This window comes from Hypanus sabinus, chromosome 4, assembly GCF_030144855.1.
Source record: "Hypanus sabinus isolate sHypSab1 chromosome 4, sHypSab1.hap1, whole genome shotgun sequence".
NCBI lineage: Eukaryota > Metazoa > Chordata > Chondrichthyes > Myliobatiformes > Dasyatidae > Hypanus > Hypanus sabinus.
In genome coordinates, this window is record NC_082709.1 from 61434122 (window position 1) to 61456782 (window position 22661).

At 44.0% G+C, this 22661-nt stretch overlaps 1 long non-coding RNA gene across 3 annotated transcripts in view; it reads left to right on the plus strand.

The window, feature by feature from the left end:
* LOC132392815 (uncharacterized) overlaps positions 1-22661 on the plus strand; it is a 77569-nt gene that overhangs the window by 16554 nt on the left and 38354 nt on the right. For 2 of the 3 annotated variants that reach the window (XR_009511659.1, XR_009511660.1), the window contains exon 4: positions 21715-21851. This is a non-coding gene — a long non-coding RNA (uncharacterized LOC132392815). Of the gene's footprint in view, positions 1-6290; positions 6500-10750; positions 10929-21714; positions 21852-22661 lie in introns of all 3 variants that reach the window. The other variant, XR_009511661.1, reaches the window with a different exon arrangement.

The following is a 22661-nucleotide window of genomic DNA, read 5'->3' on the forward strand; positions in this document are numbered from 1 at the left end:
CCTCTCTCTACTACCATCCCATAGGCTGTCCTCTCCTCTCTCTACTACCATCCTACAGGCCGTACTCTCCTCTCTCTACTACTATCCTGAAGGCCGTACTCTCCTCTCTCTACTACCATCCTGAAGGCCGTACTCTCCTCTCTCTACTACCATCCCACAGGCTGTCCTCTCCTCTCTCTACCACCATCCCACAGGCCGTACTCTCCTCTCTCTACTACCATCCTGAAGGCCATACTCTCCTCTCTCTACTACCATCCTGAAGGCCATACTCTCCTCTCTCTACTACCGTCCTACAGGCTGTACTCTCCTCTCTCTTCCACTATCCCACAGGCCATACTCTCCTCTCTCTACCATCATCCAGGCCGTACTCTCCTCTCTCTACTACCATCCCACAGGCTGTCCTCTCCTCTCTCTACTACCATCCCACAGGCTGTCCTCTCCTCTCTCTACTACCATCCCACAGGCCGTACTCTCCTCTCTCTACTACCATCCTGAAGGCCATACTCTCCTCTCTCTACTACCATCCCACAGGCCGTACTCTCCTCTCTCTACTACCATCCCACAGGCCGTACTCTCCTCTCTCTACTACCATCCCACAGGCCATACCCTCCTCTCTCTACTACTGTCCCACAGGCTGTCCTCTCCTCTCTCTACTACCATCCCACAGGCCGTACTCTCCTCTCTCTACTACCATCCCACAGGCCGTCCTCTCCTCTCTCTACTACCATCCCACAGGCTGTCCTCTCCTCTCTCTACTACCATCCCACAGACTGTCCTCTCCTCTCTCTACTACCATCCCACAGGCCGTACTCTCCTCTCTCTACTACCATCCCACAGACTGTCCTCTCCTCTCTCTACTACCATCCCACAGGCCGTACTCTCCTCTCTCTACTACCATCCCACAGGCTGTCCTCTCCTCTCTCTACTACCATCCCACAGGCCGTACTCTCCTCTTTCTACTACCATCCCACAGGCTGTCCTCTCCTCTCTCTACTTCCATCCCACAGGCTGTCCTCTCCTCTCTCTACTACCATCCCACAGACTGTCCTCTCCTCTCTCTACTACCATCCCACAGGCTGTCCTCTCCTCTCTCTACTACCATCCCACAGGCCGTACTCTCTTCTCTCTACTACCATCCCACAGGCTGTCCTCTCCTCTTTCTACTACCATCCCACAGGCCATACCCTCCTCTCTCTACTACCATCCCACAGGCCGTCCTCTCCTCTCTCTACTACCATCCCACAGGCCGTCCTCTCCTCTCTCTACTACCAGCCCACAGACTGTCCTCTCCTCTCTCTACTACCATCCCACAGGCCGTACCCTCCTCTCTCTACTACCATCCCACAGGCCGTCCTCTCCTCTCTCTACTACCATCCCACAGGCTGTCCTCTCCTCTCTCTACTACCATCCCACAGGCCGTACCCTCCTCTCTCTACTACCATCCCACAGGCCGTCCTCTCCTCTCTCTACTACCATCCCACAGGCCATGCCCTCCTCTCTCTACTACCATCCCACAGGCCGTCCTCTCCTCTCTCTACTACCATCCCACAGGCCATACCCTCCTCTCTCTACTACCATCCCACAGGCCGTCCTCTCCTCTCTCTACTACCATCCCACAGGCCGTCCTCTCCTCTCTCTACTACCATCCCACAGGCTGTCCTCTCCTCTCTCTACTACCATCCCACAGGCCGTACCCTCCTCTCTCTACTACCATCCCACAGGCTGTCCTCTCCTCTCTCTACGACCATCCCACAGGCCATACTCTCCTCTCTCTACTACCATCACACAGGCCGTACTCTCCTCTCTCTACTACCATCCCACAGGCCACATCCTCCTCTCTCTACTACTGTCCCACAGGCCGTCCTCTCCTCTCTCTACTACCATCCCACAGGCTGTCCTCTCCTCTCTCTACTACCATCCCACAGGCTGTACCCTCCTCTCTCTACTACCATCCCACAGGCCGTCCTCTCCTCTCTCTACTACCATCCCACAGGCCGTACTCTCCTCTCTCTACTACCATCCCACAGGCCGTACTCTCCTCTCTCTACTACCATCCCACAGGCTGTCCTCTCCTCTCTCTACTACCATCCCACAGGCTGTCCTCTCCTCTCTCTACTACCATCCCACAGACCGTCCTCTCCTCTCTCTACTACCATCCCATAGGCTGTCCTCTCCTCTCTCTACTACTGTCTCACAGGCTGTCCTCTCCTCTCTCTACTACCATCCCACAGGCTGTCCTCTCCTCGCTCTACTACCATCCCACAGGCCGTACTCTCCTCTCTCTACTACTGTCTCACAGGCTGTCCTCTCCTCTCTCTACTACCATCCCACAGGCTGTCCTCTCCTCTCTCTACTACCATCCCACAGGCTGTCCTCTCCTCTCTCTACTACTCTCACAGGCTGTCCTCTCCTCTCTCTACTACCATCCCACAGGCTGACCTCTCCTCTCTCTACCACCATCCCACAGGCTGTCCTCTCCTCTCTCTACTACCATCCTACAGGCCGTACTCTCCTTTCTCTTCTACCATCTTGAAGGCCGTACTCTCCTCTCTCTACTACCATCCTGAAGGCCATACTCTCCTCTTTCTACCACCATCCTACAGGCTGTACTCTCCTCTCTCTACCACCATCCCACAGGCCGTACTCTCCTCTCTCTACTACCGTCCCGTAAGCCGTACTCTCCTCTCTCTACCACCATCCAGGCCATACTCTCCTCTCTCTACTACCATCCCATAGGCTGTCCTCTCCTCTCTCTACTACCATCCCACAGACTGTCCTCTCCTCTCTCTACTACCATCCCACAGGCCGTACTCTCCTCTCTCTACTACTGTCTCACAGGCTGTCCTCTCCTCTCTCTACTACCATCCCACAGGCTGTCCTCTCCTCTCTCTACCACCATCCCACAGGCTGTCCTCTCCTCTCTCTACTACCATCCCACAGGCTGTCCTCTCCTCTCTCTACTACTGTCTCACAGGCTGTCCTCTCCTACCATCCCACAGGCTGTCCTCTCCTCTCTCTACCACCATCCCACAGGCTGTCCTCTCCTCTCTCTACTACCATCCTACAGGCCGTACTCTCCTTTCTCTTCTACCATCTTGAAGGCTGTACTCTCCTCTCTCTACTACCATCCTGAAGGCCATACTCTCCTCTCTCTACCACCATCCTACAGGCTGTACTCTCCTCTCTCTACCACCATCCCACAGGCCGTACTCTCCTCTCTCTACTACCGTCCCATAAGCCGTACTCTCCTCTCTCTACCACCATCCAGGCCATACTCTCCTCTCTCTACTACCATCCCATAGGCTGTCCTCTCCTCTCTCTACTACCATCCCACAGGCTGTCCTCTCCTCTCTCTACTACCATCCCACAGACTGTCCTCTCCTCTCTCTACTACCATCCCACAGGCCGTACTCTCCTCTCTCTACTACCATCCCACAGACTGTCCTCTCCTCTCTCTACTACCATCCCACAGGCCGTACTCTCCTCTCTCTACTACCATCCCACAGGCTGTCCTCTCCTCTCTCTACTACCATCCCACAGGCTGTCCTCTCCTCTATCTACTACCATCCCACAGGCCGTACCCTCCTCTCTCTACTACCATCCCATAAGCTGTCCTCTCCTCTCTCTACTACCATCCCATAGGCTGTCCTCTCCTCTCTCTACTACCATCCCACAGGCCGTACCCTCCTCTCTCTACTACCATCCCATAGGCTGTCCTCTCCTCTCTCTACTACCATCCCACAGGCCGTACCCTCCTCTCTCTACTACCATCCCATAGGCTGTCCTCTCCTCTCTCTACTACCATCCCACAGGCCGTACCCTCCTCTCTCTACTACCATCCCATAGGCTGTCCTCTCCTCTCTCTACTACTGTCCCACAGGCTGTCCTCTCCTCTCTCTACTACCATCCCATAGGCTGTCCTCTCCTCTCTCTACTACTGTCCCACAGACTGTCCTCTCCTCTCTCTACTACTGTCCCACAGACTGTCCTCTCCTCTCTCTACTACCATCCTACAGGCCATACTCTCCACTCTCTACTACCATCCTACAGGCCGTACTCTCCTTTCTCTACTACCATCCTACAGGCCGTACTCTCCTTTCTCTACTACCATCCTGAAGGACGTACTCTCCTCTCTCTACCACCATCCTACAGGCTGTACTCTCCTCTCTCTACCACCATCCCACAGGCTGTCCTCTCCTCTCTCTACTACCATCCCACAGGCCCTACTCTCCTCTCTCTACTACCATCCAGGCCCTACTCTCCTCTCTTTACTACCATCCCGTAGGCTGTACTCTCCTCTCTCTACTACCATCCAGGCCATACTCTCCTCTGTGTGCGACCATCCCATAGCTATGTGGGATATATCTTATCAGGCAATGGGGATTGATCCATCTTTAATCCTATCAGGACATCCAGCATCTCTTCCTCTTTACAAGGAGATCATGTCTGACTAATTTGAATTATTTGAAGTATGTTGATGAGGATAATGAGAGTGACAGCCTTTTGAAAATTGTTTTGCAAAGACCGTCAATCACTTTCAGACATCCTAAAGCAGGATTGGCTGAATTATTGTTATCAGGTTAAGAGCAGACACCAATTTTCATATGCAGATAAACATATAATGTGCCCTGTCCGTACATGTATAGCAAGGGACATCGGATCAGACAGGACCTCAGGTGGGGAGTAGGCTGGTAAGATGTTTCATTGAATTCCATCTGTTTCACGCAATGTCACCTGCTTACAGGGCAGTGATCTAAAGATGAAAGTGGGGGTGTAGGTCGAGGAGTTGTTCAGAGGCTGTTTTCTGAGCACCCTCCTGTAAGTTAAAAGCATAGGGCTACGGTCCAGGTGCAGATTGATGGGAATGGGCAGAATGATAGTTTGGCATGGACTAGATGGGCTAACTAGTCTGTTTCTGGGCTGTAGTGCTTTATGATATCCCATGCTTAAACAGTGCCATTGTAGCTGCCATTCTTGTACCTGGGAGTAATACGAATCAGAATGAGAATCAAGTTTAGTATCACCGGCATATGTCATGATATTTGTTAACTTTGCGATAGCTGTATAGCGCAATACGTGATAGCAATATCAAAAAATTTGTTTGTAGTAAATATATATTTGTCTATTAAATAGTTCAATTAAGATAAGTAGTACAAAAAAACAGATTTAAAAAAAAAGTAGTGAGGCAGTTTTCATTGGTTGAATGTCCATTTAGAATTTGGATGGCAGAGGGGAAGAAACTGTCCCTGAATCGCTGAGTGTGTGCCTTCAGTTTTCTGTAGCTCCTACCTGATGGTAGCAATGAAAAGGGGGCATGTCCAGGCTGGTGGGGTCCTTGATGATGGAAACCACTTTTCTGAGGCACCGCTCTTTGAAAATGGCCTGAATACTACAGAGACTAGTGCCCATGATGGAGCTGACTAATTTTACAACTCTCTGCAGCCTACTTTGGTCCTGTGCAGTAGCACCACCCCCATACCAGACAGTAATGCAGCCAGTCAGAATGCTCTCCACAGTACACCTGTAGAGGTTTTCGAGTATTTTAGGTGACAACCCAAATCTCTTCAAACTCCTGACTAAATATACCTACTGTCTTGCCCTCTTTATAGCTGCATCGATATACGTCCTCAGAGATATTGACACCCAGGAACTTGAAATTGCTCACTCTCTCCACTTCCAATCCCTCAGTGAGTTAACAAATTTCATGACTCATGCCGGTGATAATAAACATGATTCTGATTGGTTTGTGTTCCCTCATCTTAACCTTTCTGAAGTTTACAATCAGTTATTTGGTTTTACCGATGTTGAGTGCAATGTTGTTGTTGTGACACCACTCAACTAGTTGGTACATCTTGCTCCTGTACACCCCTTGTCACCATCTGAGATTCTGCCAACAATGCTTGTATCATCAGCAACTTTATAGATGGCATTTGAGCTATACCTAGCCACACAGTCATAGGTATAGAGAGTAAAGCAGTGGGCTAAGCACACATCCCCGAGGTGTACCAGTGTTGATTGTCAGTGAGGAGGAGATGTTATTACCAATCCACACAGATTGTGGTCTTCCGGTTAGGAAATTGTGGATCCAGTTGCAGAGGGTGGGTCAAAGGCTCAGGTTCTGTAGGTTTTCAATGAGGACTGCAGAGATGATGGTGTTAAGCACTGAGCTATAGTCAATGAATAGTATTCTGACATAGTGTCCTCTGGAGAGCGTAGTATATTCTGTTCAAAAGCCCCTTCCATTGAGCTGATTGGTTCGTTTAAAGTCTGAAATGCTCTTTTCCCATCAGTCGGCTTACGCACCATGGAGCACCTTTCCGTTTCCAGGCACCCTGGGGGTATAAACGATAGCACGTGCAGAGAGTTTGCTCTCCTTCCTTACTGCACCCACGGGGCCCAAACAAGCTGAATGCACGCCCAGCACTGAAGGACCACTGAGAAAGAGCATTGCAGACATATGGGGAGCAGCCCCCCACCCACCAAACCAGGGTTTGTTTAGGTTAGTATCTGTTCATACCATGCTCGCTTCTTGGGTTTTATGAATTGGAGACATTGAGCAGAGTATCCATTCGTTTAAAGGGTAACTGTATGTACAGTGTAATGGTTTTAGGTAGCTTGGCCAAAAACTTGTTTAGCTGGACACCCGATTTAGTGTTTCGCTGTTCATTTCTCAAATAAATATCTGACGTAACTATGTGTCACCTGCTCTCCCACATAGTACGTAGTAGGTATTTGATTTGTCCAGGTGATCCAAGGCTGCTTGAATGGTACATAATCTGTATCTGAGCAAATCCTGCCATCTTCCCACCAAGTAATTATTCCTAGCAAGCCAGCTTCACAAATATCTCTATTCAAATGTTCTCTCAGCCTACCTTCCACCTTGCACCCTTTATAAACTTCCTCACCACCTAAACCCCACTGGTCTCATCTCATGTCATGTTCATCTGTGGCCACTATGCCTGCTGATCTACTTTGACAGCTCACATTTATAGTCCTCATCCTTTCCTCAATTCTGCATTTTTCCAAAGGTAAACCTGGGCCTCTGTACCTCCCTCTGCAACCGGATCCTTGACTTCCTCATTGGAAGAGCACAGTCAGTACAGATCAAAAATAACATTTCCTCCTTGCTTACAAACAACACTGGCACACCTCAAAGACACGTGCTTAGCCCACTGTCCTACTCTCCTACGCCCATGAATGTGCAGCTAGGTGTCGCATATTTAATATATTAGTAATATTTGAGTAATATTGGTTGATTAAACATTCTTTGTTTGCTTAAATATTTCAATATGGGTTATATGTAAAAATACATGAGTGGCATATGTTCATTATGGCACCACATCATAAGTGTGTGCCGAACTAAAGTCAAACAAAGTAGACACATTTATCCTGTCCCATGTTTTTCTTTTGATTCATTTTTTGAATTAGAAACATAACAGTGGCAATGAGAAAATTTTAAAACTACCCACTTTTTGAAGTGCAGCAAGATATTCGAGTTAAAAAAAAGAAGTGCAGCACATTCTTTTCTTTGGAAGCAGTAGAGAAAGATGGTCAAGTTAAATAAAAGGCAGTAAACAGATGAAATTCATGGGTCATAATCAATGGTTCTGGGTGATAATCATAAATAAATAAAAGAATAGAAATGGCTGGCTTCATCAAAAAATAGATGATTTCGATTGCACAACAGATAATGGCTGATGTATACTGAACAAATTGAGCAGTATTTTGAAGTAAATGAAACAGCCAATGGGAAATGAGTAGCTGTTTTGCTGAGAGCAATAGGTGGAAGAGCATACAGTTTACTTAGAAGTTTAACAGCTCCAACCAAACCAGCCAAAATGAGCTTTGCTGATATCATAAAAGTAATGCAGGAACATTTAGAAATGAAAGCATTGTTGATTGCAGAATGTTTTGGGCTTTATAAGTGGAATCAAAAGGAAGGGGAGTCCATTTCAGCTCACGGAGCTGAATTGAGGAGATTGTCTGAGCATTGTTGGTTCAGTAATAGGTTAAATGTTGTGCTGAAAATTGTTTAGTTTGTGGAATCTTACAAGAAAACATTTTAAAATGGCTCCTAACTGAAGTAATTCACATTTCAAAGAGCAGCTGAAGACGCTGTATCAATGGAAACAGAAATCAGAAACGCAAGTGAGTTGCAGTCAGGAATGAGAGTGAGCATGAAGAAAATTGCAACATCCAAATAGAAACCTATCTGGCTGAACAAGTTACTATTGCAGCAGGGGCTCACGTACACTAGACCAATGCAGGATTAAAGGTGAAACTTGTAGAAAATGCAACAAAGTAGGACACATACAAACAGCATGTCGGGCAGACAAAAAATGATGAACTGTACTGGGAAGAGAAAAAGACTTAAAGTCAACTTGCAGTTTCAAATAGAGCACTAATCTGGATACTGTGGATGAGAAATCTGATAGTGATGAGAATTACACAGGACTGTTTAGCCTTGAGATTTATAAAGTAAAAAATGACAATAGACAAGCAATATGGCTTATATCAGACGTGAACGGTAAATTAATTAAAATGGAATTGGACACTGGCTTGGCTGTTTCAGTCATTCCATAAAATGAGTTTAAATGCCATTTCAAAGATACTGAACTGAAACCCACAGACATCCAACAAAGAATTTATACTGGAGGAAAGATAACTTCTGTGGAAATAACTTTTGTAACAGTGAAATACAACAACCAACAAGCCACATTGGGCTTGTATATGGTAAAAACAGGAGGGCCAGCATTGCGGAGTCATGAGTGGCCGAGACAATTACAGTGAACACTGGAGATCCATCCACCATTTGCATGCCACATCCCCTGCAATAGATTCAATTGAAAGTGAATTAAGAAAGGTACTGGATGATGGCACAGTGCTGATCAAGGATGACATTAGGAAACACAAACATATCAAGTGTAAAATAGTGTTAAATGAAAATATCACACCCAAGTTTTACAAAGCCCATGCTTATACCAGGCATGATAAAGTAGCCAGTGAGCTAGATCGAATGGAGGCCAAAGGAATTCTTTCCAAGGTTGAGTGGAGCCCATGGGCAATGCAAGTGGTCCCAGTTGACAAGAAGGATCAACCCAGTACTGAAAGTAGATCAATACCCTCTGCCCAGGATAAAGAATATTGTTGCAAACCTTTCTGGAGGGAAACATTTCAGCTAAGTGGACTTAGCTAAGGCCTACCTAAAGATGGAGATGGAAGAAGACGCTGAAGTATTTCTCACCATAAACACTTACAAAGGGCTTTATTGCTATAAAAGGCTTATCTTTGGAGCAGCATTTGCACTTGCAATCTGACAGAAAGCCATGGACCAGGTATGGCACTCAGCCACTCTGTGTTACATGGATGACATTGTTGTCAGTGAGGTTGACAAGGAGCATCTCCAAATCTCAATATATTGTTAAAAAGAGTAGAAGATTATGGGCTCAGATCACAATGCAACAAGTGTGTATTTTTTAAACTAAGTATCACCTACTGTGGCCACACCATTGATGCACAGGAATTACATAAGTGTGCTAAGAAAATGCAAGCAGCGATGAATGTCCCCAGGCCAAAGAACAGTTGCAGCCCTTTTTAGGATTTGTCAATTACTCTAACGGGTTTCTGCTAAACCTGGCTACTGTGCTCCACCCCTTGAAAGCATTCCTGCAGATCTGGAAGAAACGGCAATGGACAAGGCAATATGAGGTGGCTTTCCAAAGACAAAGGTGACAGCCAAATTTACAAAAGAGGGCACTGCTGGTGTGTTCTCCCTAATGCTAATTTAAAGTCTCCCTTCTATGGCAGAGATGATCCAAAGGGAACCAGAAAAGACCCCACACTCTCACAGGTCTGCATGGCAACCCTAAATGGATGGAATGTGCAGCATAAATTTCAGTTCCCCCATTTTTACCAGCACCGGGATGAACTTGCCCTTGATGGAAGCTGTCTTTCAAGGGGATTAAGATCATCTTAGCTGAGAGCTGAAGTGTTAGAGGAGCTACACGCTGGTCATCCAGGTGTGGAAAGCATTGGCTCGAAGCTTTGTCTGGTGGCCTGGGATAGATCGCCAGATCAAGCTGTTTGCCATGCACTATTTGGGATACCAACATATCCAGAAGGAAACTGTCAGAACCACTTCCTGTAGTCCCAGGGTCAATCACCATGGAAGAGGGCCCCAGAACCTGAGACTGTTTCACAGCCACATCTCACCTGCCAAACAGGAAAGTTGTTATACCACAGGAGTAAGAAATGCTCCACAGTGAAAAAATCTTTAAGCCTGAATGGGGCAATTAAAATTTAGAATGCTATGGATGTCTATATAGTAAATTGCATTATATAGTGTACTGTGTGTTTGTGTGTATGTGTGTGTATATATGTGTGTGTGTGTGTGTGTTACATATTTGAGTTGAGATGCATCTACGAGAGGTGATTGATAAGTTTGTGGCCTAAGGTAGAAGGAGATGAGGATTAACTTCAAACTTTCTGCATAATCACTCAAAAAGTTGACTTGGATTTGCATGTAACGAGAGCTGTATAACTCAAGTCCTTCTACCTCAGTCTACGACTTATCAATCACCCATCTGTGGACACTGGAGATCACCTCACTACAGTAAAACAAAATAGATACAAATATCTCTGGTCCCATGTCCCATATCTCTTAATTAATTTTTGGAGTTACAAAACATAACACTAGGCACAGCTCAAATACCATCTATAAATTTACAGATTACACAACTATTGTTGGCAGAATTTCAGATGCTGATGAGGAGCTGTACAGAAGTGAGACAGATCAACTGGTTGAGTGGTGTCGAAACAACAACCTGGCACTCAACTTCAGTAATACTAAGGAATTGATTGTGGGCTTCAGGAATGGGAAGTGGAGGAAACATACAACAGTCCTCATCAAGGAATCAACAGTGGAAAGGGTGAGTAGTTTCAAGTTCTGAGTGTCAACATCTCTGAAGATCTATCCAGGGCTTCAACATATTGATGTAATTACACAGCAACGGCTATATTTCATTAGGAGTTTGAGGAGACTTAGTATGTCACCCAAACCTCTTGCAGATTTCTACATAGGTACCATGGAGAGCTTCCTAACTAGTTGCATCACCATTTAGTGTGGAGGGGCCACTGCACAGCATTGGAAAAAAGCTTCAAAAACTTGCAAACTCAGCACACTCCATCATGGGCACTAGCCTGTCCAGCATCAAGGACAGCTTCAAAAGGCGCCATCTGTCATTAAGGACCACCATCACCCAGGACATGCCCTCTTCTCATTGCAGTCATCAAGGAGGAGATACAGGAGCCTAAAGATGTCTTAGAAACAGCTTCTTCCCCACCGCCATCACATTTCTGAACGGACAATTAAACTATGTTCACTACCTCACTACTTTTATCTTTTCTGCTTTCTTTTTGCTAATTTAGTTTAATTTATATATATATATTTCTGATAGTAATTTATAATTTCTTATTATGTTTTACTGCTGTTTATATTGTACTGCTGCCACAGAACAACATATGCCAGTGATATTAAACTTGATTCTGATTCTAACTACTATAGTGGTGAAACTATTTTACATTCGTAAACTTTGCAAAATTGGACTGTTCCAGTTGTCTGATCTCCAGCTCCCAGACCCATTACGGTCCCATCTATAGAGAGCATGCTTGCACAATGGATAATATTGTTACCTTGCAGCACCGGGGACCTGGGCTTACGCTTGACATTTGGTGCTGCCTGTATGGAGTTTGTGTTCTCGCAACGGCCACTTAATTCCCTCTCAGTGCACTGGTTTCCTTCCACATCGAGAAAACATGAACCCCAGAGTCAGAGAAACAGGTTTTTTGGCCATTATTTCCTTGGAAACACTTATGCCCGTCTACACAAATTCCATTTCCTCATATTTGGTCTGAATCCTTCCGTGCTTTGCCTATTCAAGTACCTATCTAAATGTCTTGAGTGATTGCATCTGATTCCACCACCTTCTCAGCAGTCAATCACAGGTATCAACCACTCTCACTCTAAATAAACTTTTCCCTCACATTCCCTTTAAAACCCCTTCTTCTGTCCTTAAAGTTCTGCCCTCCTGTTTTTGATTAACAAAATTGAAGGAAAGTATAGGGGGAATTAACAGAAGTTTTTGCACTGAGAGTAGTGGGTGCATGGAAACCCTTGGCAAGGGAGTTAGAAGCACATACTTTCGGGACACAAGAAATTCTTAGATAGGCACATCTAAGATGATAGGAAAATGAAGATCTCTATAGGACGGAAGAGTTTGATTAATCTTAGAGTAAGTTAAAAGGTGATCATAATCTTGTGGTCAAAGTGCCTGGATTATGCTGTTACATTCTACGTTCTATGTACCATGGGAGGAAAATAAAAGTTTGGTAGACTATTTTTCCACCTTACCTTACTCTTAGTCTGTAGATTGATGGATGGAGAATAAAAAGGGTTAGGTGAGGATTAGTGTAAAAATGGCTGCTTGAAAGTCAGCAAGTACTCGATAAGCCAAAGGGACGGTTTTCATGTTGTATCCTCTCCGACTTTCTATCACTGTCTGAGTAGCCTTCTTCTCATGGTCATCCACCAACTTAAGTTTCCTTTTAGCAGTTGGTCCAAAATGTTGGTTTAAACAATCAGTGATGATGGCAGCCAGAACAAATGGAATTCTGCCTCACAGTCTGGGACTGTAACCCGTGTTCTTGCAAATTAGGTGAACTTAACTGACTCAGCAGATAGCACCTCTGCTGTAGTCCCCAGCAGAGTGATGTACCTACCGAACTCCCAGCATCAAACCTGACTTCAACCAAATAGGTCCTTGGATTTGAATTTCTTCTCAACACTCTTCAACTTTGAAGACCCTCTTCACACTCTTCCACAAATATTCTTTGGTGTAACATCTGATTGCGTCTGTCAATACCTCTGTAAACCACCTTGGAATGGTTTCCCTTCATTTTGACAAAATATGGATTACAATTGTTGTAACATATCAGAACAGAACTCAAGTGTGTGATATCCTTGCCTACCTATTCAAAATAACTTTACTGCCTATCTCCTTGCTATAGGCAGGGCCTTACCATGTATAAATTCACAACATTACATAACAATAATGACTGCAGATCAGAACATTGTCAAACACGTCCCAAGGCATGAAAGGCAAAGGTAGCCAAATATTCTTTCTTATAATACCTAGGTAAACAAAGAGAACTATAAGACCTCTTAAAGATTAATCTGTCCTTTCAGCATTATGAATGCAATACAGAAACATTTGATGAACTGCCACCATACCACATACCATCACCTTCAGAGGGCAATGGAGTCAGGAGGTCACCAAAGGCCTGAACTCCATTTTGAGCTATGAGCTGAAGTAAATAAAACAAGAATTACTGTGTATTTTGGTTCAGGTTTCCAGCAAATTATTTTCTGTTTTCACCTCAACAATAGTCTCAAGCTGCTCTGTTGTTGAATCCAAGTTACACAAATAATTCATCAATATGAATATCATAACTTCATCAAGATCACTTGCAGTTATGGTACAGCAGAGTGGCTTGCTGGATTCCTTACAGGAAAGCTAAATCTCTACCCTGTGGAGTGGGTCTTAGTTGTATAGAGGCCACATTGGGTAAAAATGGGAGATTTCCTCCTCTAAAGGACACATGTGATCCCAATGGATTTTCACAGCAATACACTAATTTCCGTGGTTTATCTTTACTAAGCCTCATGGAGTTTGCACATTCTGCCTGTGACTGCATGAATTTCCCCCCTTGTCCTGAAGACCTGCGGTTTGGTAGGTTAATTGGCTGCTGTAAATTGTCCTTTGTGAGTGGTTGAATTTGTTGCAAGTCGATAGGAAAATTGGCAAAGAATAAAATGGGCTATTGTAGGATCGGTGTAAAAATGAGTGTGTGATGGTCAGCATGGGCTTGATGGGCTGAATGGCCTGTTTTCATGCTGTATCTCTCTATGACCCTAAGATTTGTTTGTTTCTTCTTCCAAAGTCTAGATTATGAACTCAAGGAGTATTGAGACAAAGAAGATTACAGATGTAAACAAGCCATTTCATGCAATTGGCAATGGAAGTCTACATTATCTAACATCTTTGGAACTTTTCAGCCTCCTTAATATATCTAACTTCCCCTCATCAAGCAGGGAGGCAGATCCAATGGATTCTGTCCCCAGTCTAGGCTGTCACTGATCTCAGCCTGAGTGTGGAAAGTTGATTCAACCTCCAGGGGTTGGCAAGGAGAACGGATTAGGGCTACCCACCTTTCAGCAACCCATGCTACAATCAGTCAGCTATGCTAAGTAGGATTAGTTATTTTACATGCCCAACCAAACTCCTAAAAGAGACTCTTTCTCAATCTCTGTCATGGGAGCAGATAGAGAAAATTATTTAAGGATGTGTCCATGTCTCCTTAATCCCTGGCCCATGACCTCTCAAAGTATAGGAGAAGCGTATGCATTGCTATTGTGAACTTTTCACTTACATTGCTCACTTCACAAGCTCATGATATCCTTAAACATTTCAGAGGTAGGATATGAAGGGAAGCATGATTAATTTATTATCCTGCAGCCGTTGTAATGGTCCTAAGTATGCAAGAATGAGGAGAAAGTGTCCAGACAGGTAACGCAAAGCGGAAGTAGAAGAACTGGTTATTAAACAATACTATTCCCCTGAGGATACACTTTATAGGCACCTGTTGATTACAGCATGTTGAAGCAGTCACTAATTCAGTAAATTATTTGCCAAGCGTCCTCAATGATCCAACATTCAATCCCCCGCCCTCTGCTCCTAAACGGTGCTGAGTAACATAAAAATGGGAAGGTTCCAAGTTTAATTCATTGATTCGTAAAGAGGGAAACATCAATTAGGCTCAGAGCCCAGTATGAAAAAGGAGGGAGTAAAGCACTGTTAGCAATTCTGCAATGAAATCTGCCGTGAGAGTGTGAATTGAAGGAGATGTTGTTGGGAAGGAATGGGAGATTGGTTCCACTGTCCCCTGTAGGTAGGTGAGTAGAATCCGCAGGGAGCAGCTTGCAGTGAGATCCCATGCTCTGGTGCCATCTTGCATATTGCAATATCCTACATGCAGTCTCATATTCATCAAAATCTAGTATAAGATACTAGAGTTTACTGTTTTTCCCCAAAGAATCAAAAAATGAACTTATAAAGGAATTAAGATAATGAATTGTCAGAGAATATTTCAACTAATCTTACGTTTCTTTTAACACTTCAAGAACATTTAAAAAACAATGGAAAAATAAAATACACAACCGGTCACCTCTGGCATCAGTATAAAGTATTAACATTTAAGGGAAGCAATAAAATTTTTCTGATGAGTAAAAGCATATTTATATATTCAACAATGCAAAAAGACTTAGTTATGCAGTAACTTTGTGACCTTGGAACGTCATAAGCAATGGAATTTTTTTGAAATGTAGGGACAATTGTAATGTAGAAAAAGTGATAGTAAGCATAGCAAGAACCCATTAAAATAACCTTCTTGGTGTTGATTTAGAAATTATATAGACTAGGCTGCAGTGTGCACTTCTCTGGCTTTATATAAAGTAGGGTTAATCTCTCCAGCTAAAACAGTTTAGTGTGTAACACCACAACTAAAAGATAAAATCTCCACAATGCAATAATCCTTCATTATTTCAATGGAGTCTGATAAAAATAGTGTCAGAAAGAGCAGCACAGAAAGAGACCCTTCACTTCAGAGTCCTCGCTGTCCATCAACTACCCATTGACACTAACCCCATTTTACTCTCCCTACATTCCCATCAACTCACTGTACAATGCGGTGATTCACAATAGCCAATTAACCTACTGACCCACGAGTCTTTGGAATGTGGGAGGAAGCTGAAGCACCCAGAGGAAACCCATATGGTCAAAGGGACAACATGCAGACTCCACATAGACAGCACCCAATATCAGTATCGAACCTGGGTCTCCAGCATTGTGGCTATGCTTCCGGTACTTCTGGCTAGAGCGACGACACTCAAACCTTCTTGCTTAAGGCTCTACCAGATTACCTTCACCCTTGTTTGTTTAACTGTTCATGATGGTGTGTTTAGGATAAATTAGGTCCTGCTATTGTAGATGCCTCCTCACTAACTCACCGGTATCTATTAAACTGACCACCACCCACCTTGAAAAGCATCTGGAGATTTGGTCTGTCCACTTCCTCCATCTAGACTTACCGGAGTAAATAAGTAACTCTTTTAAATTTTCAAAGGCCGGTCTTTACAAATTAACTGATTTGAGGACGTGAACATTACCCATTTCCCCATCTTTGACAGTCCCTTCTCCTTCCCTTCCCCCACCTCCACCAGGAAAGCTTTCAAAATGTTTTCAGGGCGTATAGAACATGTGGAGAATTGCTCCTGGCTGGATTTTGCTTCTGTGAGCGCTGATAAAAGGGCCTTTATTTACATGATAATAGGAGTTTGACCTCAAGGGCAATTCAGGCCTGTCAACTCACATCACATGTGCCAGTCTTCACCATTGTGGGAAGTTTTCCTCCTGTGAGGCCGGGTTTCAGTGCTGGGCAGGCAGAGGGGGAAGCTGCCAGTGCATTTGTTACCCCTGGTGTTGGTGTCTGAGTGATATTCTGGGAGACTTGGGTCCAAAACTAAAGGCATGTGGATCCGAATCAGAATCGGGTTTTTTTCACCGGCATGGGACTTGAAATTTGTTAATTTAGCATCAGTTAATTTGTTAATTTTGCATTGAAATTCAATGCAACACATAATCTAGCAGAGAGAGAAAAAAATACAAATAATAACAAATAAACAAGTAAATCAATTACAGTATACATATATTGAATAGATTTTAAAAAATACAAAAACAGGAATACAGTATGTTAAAAAAAAGTGAGGTAGTGTCCAAAGATTGAATGTCCATTTAGGAATCGGATGACTCGCTGAGTGTGTGCCTTCAGGCTTCTGTATCTCCTACCTGATAGTAACAGTGAGAAAAAGGCATGCCCTGGGTGCTGGAGGTCCTTAATAATGGATGCCTCCTTTCTGAGACACTGCTCCCTGAAGATGTTTTGGGTACTTTGAAGGCTAGTACCCAAAATGGAGCTGACTAGATTTCCAACCTTCTGCAGTTTCTTTCGGTCCTGTGCAGTACCTGCCCCCCCCCCACCCCCACCATACCGGACAGTGATGCAGCCTGTTGGAATACTCTCCACGGTACAACTATAGAAGTTTTTGAGTGTATTAGTTGGCATTCCAAATCTCTTCAAACTCCTGATGAAGTACAGCCACTGTCTTGCCTTCTTTGTAACTACATCGATATGTTGGGATCAGGTTAGATCCTCAGAGATCTTGACACCCAGGAACTTAAAACTGCTCACTCTCTCCACTTCTGATCCCTCTCAGGATTGGTATGTGTTCCTTCGTCTTACCCTTCCTGAAGTCCACAATCAGCTCTTTTGTCTTACCAACGTTGAGTGCCAGGTTGTTGCTGCTAGTTGGCATATGTCATTCCTGTACGCCCTCTTGTGAAGTCAGCAGTGTGGCTGAGTAGTCCTGGCCTGCATTAAAGAGACCAAAAAGTGTGTTATAATATGTGATGTTTTAGAGCTGAAAAGAGAGACCATTGTTAGATTAGATGGAATGAATGTTCTGACTGAATCAGTCACGAAGGGCAAGTGTAAATTTGTTGACTTCTGTTTGTTCCTCTAGGGCAGGTCTGGGGAATTACTGCAGGATGAATTAACAGTGACTTTACTATGGAAAGTGTTTGTGCTGTCTTCCTGATCCTTTTGTTTATGTAACTACAGCATACAGCCTGAAGAACTGTGCTGCTTTTGTTTCAAAAATATCACTTTATTCACAAAATTTGGTATTCAGTACAGATTCACTTATATATCACGTGTGTATTGAAACATACAGTGAAATGTGTGGTATATTCAAATGTCACACTTCACAATGCAAACCTGTGCTTTGAGGATGGTGTGGAAAAGCTTTCAAAGGGGATATAGAATGGTGAGGTGTAAGGGCAAGGCGATAGACAGAGTTAATGTGAGATTATTCAATATGAGTGTGAAGGATTACGGGGAGAAGGCAGGAAACTGGGGCTGAGGGGGAAGTGGATCAGCCATGATGGAATGGTACAGCACATATGATGGGCCAAATGGCCTAATTCTGCTCCTATTTCTTATGGGCATTGTAACTTAGGTGTCCTTGTGAAAGTTAACATGTAGGTAGATAGATAAGTTGGTTTATTATTGTCACATGTACTGAGTTAAAGTGAGAACACAAAAGTGCATTACAACAGAGCATTGAGTTGTTCTGGGTCAAACAAGAACAGAATGAAGAATAAAGTGATGCAGTTACAGAGAAAGTGCAGTGCAGGTAGACAATAAGGTGCAAGGTCACAATGATGTTGAATGTGAGGTCAAGAGTTCCTCTAGTCTTATAACAGTTGGAAAGAAACTGCCTTTGAGCATGGAGGCATAACTCCCAATGAGAGGGAGGGAAAAGAGAACGTCCGGGGTGGGTGGTGCCTTTGATTACGCTGACTGCTTTATCAAGGCAGCAAGAAGCAGAGACAAGGTCAACAGAGGGGAGACTGGCTCCCGTGATGTGTTGAGCTGTATCCATGATCCTCAGTAGTTTTCTGCTCTCACTGGCAGTGCAATTGCATCCAGATAGGATATTTTCTATGGTGTATCAATAAAAATGGGAAAGGGTCAAAGAGGCCATGCCAGACTCCTTTAATAAGCAGACAGGGCTCTTACTTTTGAGTTAAGACAATGAGAGAGAATTTGTAGAAATATTCATAATTCCGATGCAGCTTTATTTCCTTTCGACATCTTCTGGATAGACCATGAAACCATTTTACTTCCTTTATGTCATTTATGTTTGTTTTCCATCTTGTATGTGATTCTGGAACTGGTGGAGCCTGTGATTTGCTCTTTGGGTGTTCTAGCAGGCAGAGGTGATGAGTATGAGCAGGCTGTAGACAGGCAGACAGACATACTTTATTGATCCCGAGGGAAATTGGGTTGCATTACAGCCGCACCAACCAAGAATAGTGTAGAAATATAGCAATATAAAACCATAAATAATTAAATAATAATGTTAATCATGCCAACTGGAAAAAAGTCCAGGACTAGCCAGCCTATTGGCTCAGGGTGTCTGACACTCTGAGAGAGGAGTTGTAAAGTTTGATGGCCACAGGCAGGAATTACTTCCTATGACGCTCAGTGTTACATCTCGGTGGAATGAGTCTCTGGCTGTAGGATGGGGAGCGAGCTGATGTTCAATTCCATTTTGCCGATTAATGCGATGAGGGAGATTGAAACATCGAGGTGAGCCCCGCGCTTTTGATCTCTTGATCACTGTGCTGCAGAGAGGGAAAGGCATGTTGGAGATTGTTGCCCAGGTTTTCTGTGTTTTGGATGTGGACTTGGATTATAGACTTTTTTCAGCCTTACAGTTTTGTATATTCTGTGTGTTTCACCCATTCTCTCTTGTAGTTTTTTATGCGGGGAGTGGGGTTTGGTCGATGTGCTTGTTCCATTTTTGTTTGTTTTTTTCTCTGGGGGGGGGGGGTGTTGATGATCGTGCTGTCTTTCTTTTTTTTTCTTGGTTTCATGGCTACCCAGAGAGGAAAAATTTCAAGTTCTGTACTTTAATAATAAGTGAAGCTTGGAACGGAGTTTGGGTGTTTAAAATCGAGGGGGTCATGGTCTCAGTATAAGGAGTCAGCCATTCAGAGTAGTGGGAGGAGAAATCTTTTCACTCAGTTAGCAGTGAACATTGGGATTCTTTTCCCAAAAAGAATTTAGAGAGCCAGTAAATTTAGATATGAAAAGAATCAGGAAATAGGGGATTAATCCAGGAAATTGGTGCTGAGATAAAAGATCTGCCTTGGACTTGATGAATGGTAGTTGAGGCACGAGGAGCTGTATGACATCATCACTCTTTTTTCTTAGAATCTTATTGGCTTTGAATGAAAATAAAACTTGAAAATAATGAAACGCCCAGCAGGTCAGACAGGATCTGTGGAGAGGTTAATGTTTCAGGTCAGACTCCCTTCTTAAAAGAATGGGTTTAAGGTTTTGAAAAAGTTGGAGAAGAATGGATTGGACAAAGAGAATATCTTTGGTGCGGTGAGAACAGGGTGGCCAAGGGAATGTTGTGGTGGTCATTTGGCCAAATGGGTTGATGGGGACAGCAGGATGTAAATGAGAGTATAAGACACTGCAAATAACAAGACATTTTAATTATTTATGTAATGGTAGAGCACGGAATAGGCCTTTCTAGTTGCACCACCAGCAAACACTGATTTAGCCGGAGCCTAATCACAACGATCAATTAACCTACTAACCGGTACGTTTTTGGACTATTGGAGAAAACTGGAGCACCCGGAGGAAACCCACACATTCCACGGGGAGGACAGACACACTCCTTACACTGGGATTAAACTCTGAACTTCAATGGCCCAATCTGTAAGAGCATTGTGCTGACTGCTAAGCTACTGTGGCACCCGTGGCTGTGGGGCAGCACCAGTAGGAGAGAGGAGGTAAAGCTGAGCCAACATCATAAGATGGATGGATTACCACATTCCTTCATCCATGTGTCTTTCTCCTTTCAGAAAGCAGCCTGGTCTGGCCATATAGCACCTTAAGTCCAGGATGGGAGACAACTGTGAACTGACATAGAGGGAAGCAATGATAGTAATCCAATAAAGAATCACAGGGAGTCAGTTACGCCCCTTGGTTGTAGAGATGATTTACTTGGGATCTGAGTGGTACAAGTGTCACTTGCCACTAATCCATTCATCTCAAGAGGCCATCAAGATTCCCCATTGTCTAAACATGTGTGCAGGGCCTATTGAAGAAGGACCATTGGGCAAAACATTATTTACAACAGATTCACACTGCAAGAATGTTGAGAAGGAAGGGCCAGAAGCTTGTATCTCTGGATGGGATTTTGACAACACAACACTGCACAACTTTCAAAGAAACATGTGTCTTAGATAAGATAACTAATCAGACTAAAATCTAAAGAACAGACATGGGAAAAATTAGCCTTGGGAAGGGTAGTCTCTAATGCTGACTGATATACTGCAGGGACTAAGCTTCGAACCTTCCACCTGCTTAGCTTATGGGGGATATATGATCTATCTCAAGTGCTGACTGTACACCTTTACCTGGCAGTGGCTTCAAACAAAGACCCTCATTTTTGACCATCAAAAGCTAAAAGCTGAATGCATATCCACAGCAGCCTGTTATTAAGGTACAAGAAAGGACGGGATCTCCAATTACCTGGAACTCCAGTTTCATGCTGAGAAATGTGACCCAAAACACGCCTGGATCTTAACCCGATCAGGGGCATTACAATGAATGGAATGTACAGAGACAGTATTTAATCCTAAACTGGATTGATCCAGCATTATTTGAACTCCATTGCATTGTTGCAACTCAACTATTTATTTCACATTCAGATGGAACCATATTGCGGATTTCATATTTTCCACAATCACAATACGATATAACACAACAACCCTTTCAGAATAATTTTCAATTAGGGTAAAAATAATAAAGAATTAGTTTTAAGCATTCTTTCATGCAAAAATGATGAGCAGAAAATGTAGTGCTTCACCTTTAACTGCCTTTGAAACCAAACCAGTCAGGATGTTTAATTCTTGCTACATTACAATGGCACTTCTGACCTCAGATTCTCCTTTACAGCCCAAGAGAAGCCTTTGAAGATTACACATCATTGAAGTGTTTGAAGGGCAACAATTAATTTTGCACAACAAAGTCCCACGGACACCACAGAAACCACCCTTTGGTTGGAGTTTGGCTGAGGAATAAAGACTGGTCAGGTGAGATCTCATCTTCTGGCTGTCAATTAAAGCCAGCAGATCCTTTAAATTCACCTTAGATGGCAAACAGGATCTGGGGTTAACATTTGGACTGCAAGTTATAGGCCATTGTAACTGGCATTGTATGTGAATGGCAGAATATGGGCTGAGCTGACGGGAATGTGGAGGGAATGAGAAAGGCCATTAATATAGGATGAGTATGAGTGGGTGGTTGACGGTTGGTGCAGAGCTGGTGGGACAATGGGCCTGTTTTCATGACTCTACTCCATCTCAAACCAGCACCTTTACCAGTGAGGTGCTCACTCTGTACTGCACCGCACTAGGCCACCATAACGACAAATTGATGGGCTTTGCTTTACAAATTATGAGCCTTACATGCAACACTTTCATAAAATTGTGAGGCCCTCCGTTGATTTGGGTCAACCATGAACGTTGCGTCACTGGCATGATCCACAAGCCAGGGCAGAACAATATGGGGAGCAAGCAGCTCCCCCTCTCCGTGCAGCTGATGAAACTAAAGGAACGTCGAAGACCAATGCAGTTTGGCACCAGTGGCGTCGCAGGAGTTGCCAGTCAGTTTTGAATGTAGTACTGCCTCAGGGGCTCCAGCTCCAGATTTTTCCTTGGGGTTTTCTCCCAAAGCCTTTCTCATGAGTGAGTATAGCTGCAAGGCAGTGGAGGTTTGAAATTAGAGTTTTCCTTCTCTTAGATGAGCTGCCAATGATAGCTGACGAGCCCAATCTGCCCAAATAGACTGGTTTTAAGGTGCCTGTAACCCGCCTTTGCCCCTTCTCCTGTCAGTAGAAGTGG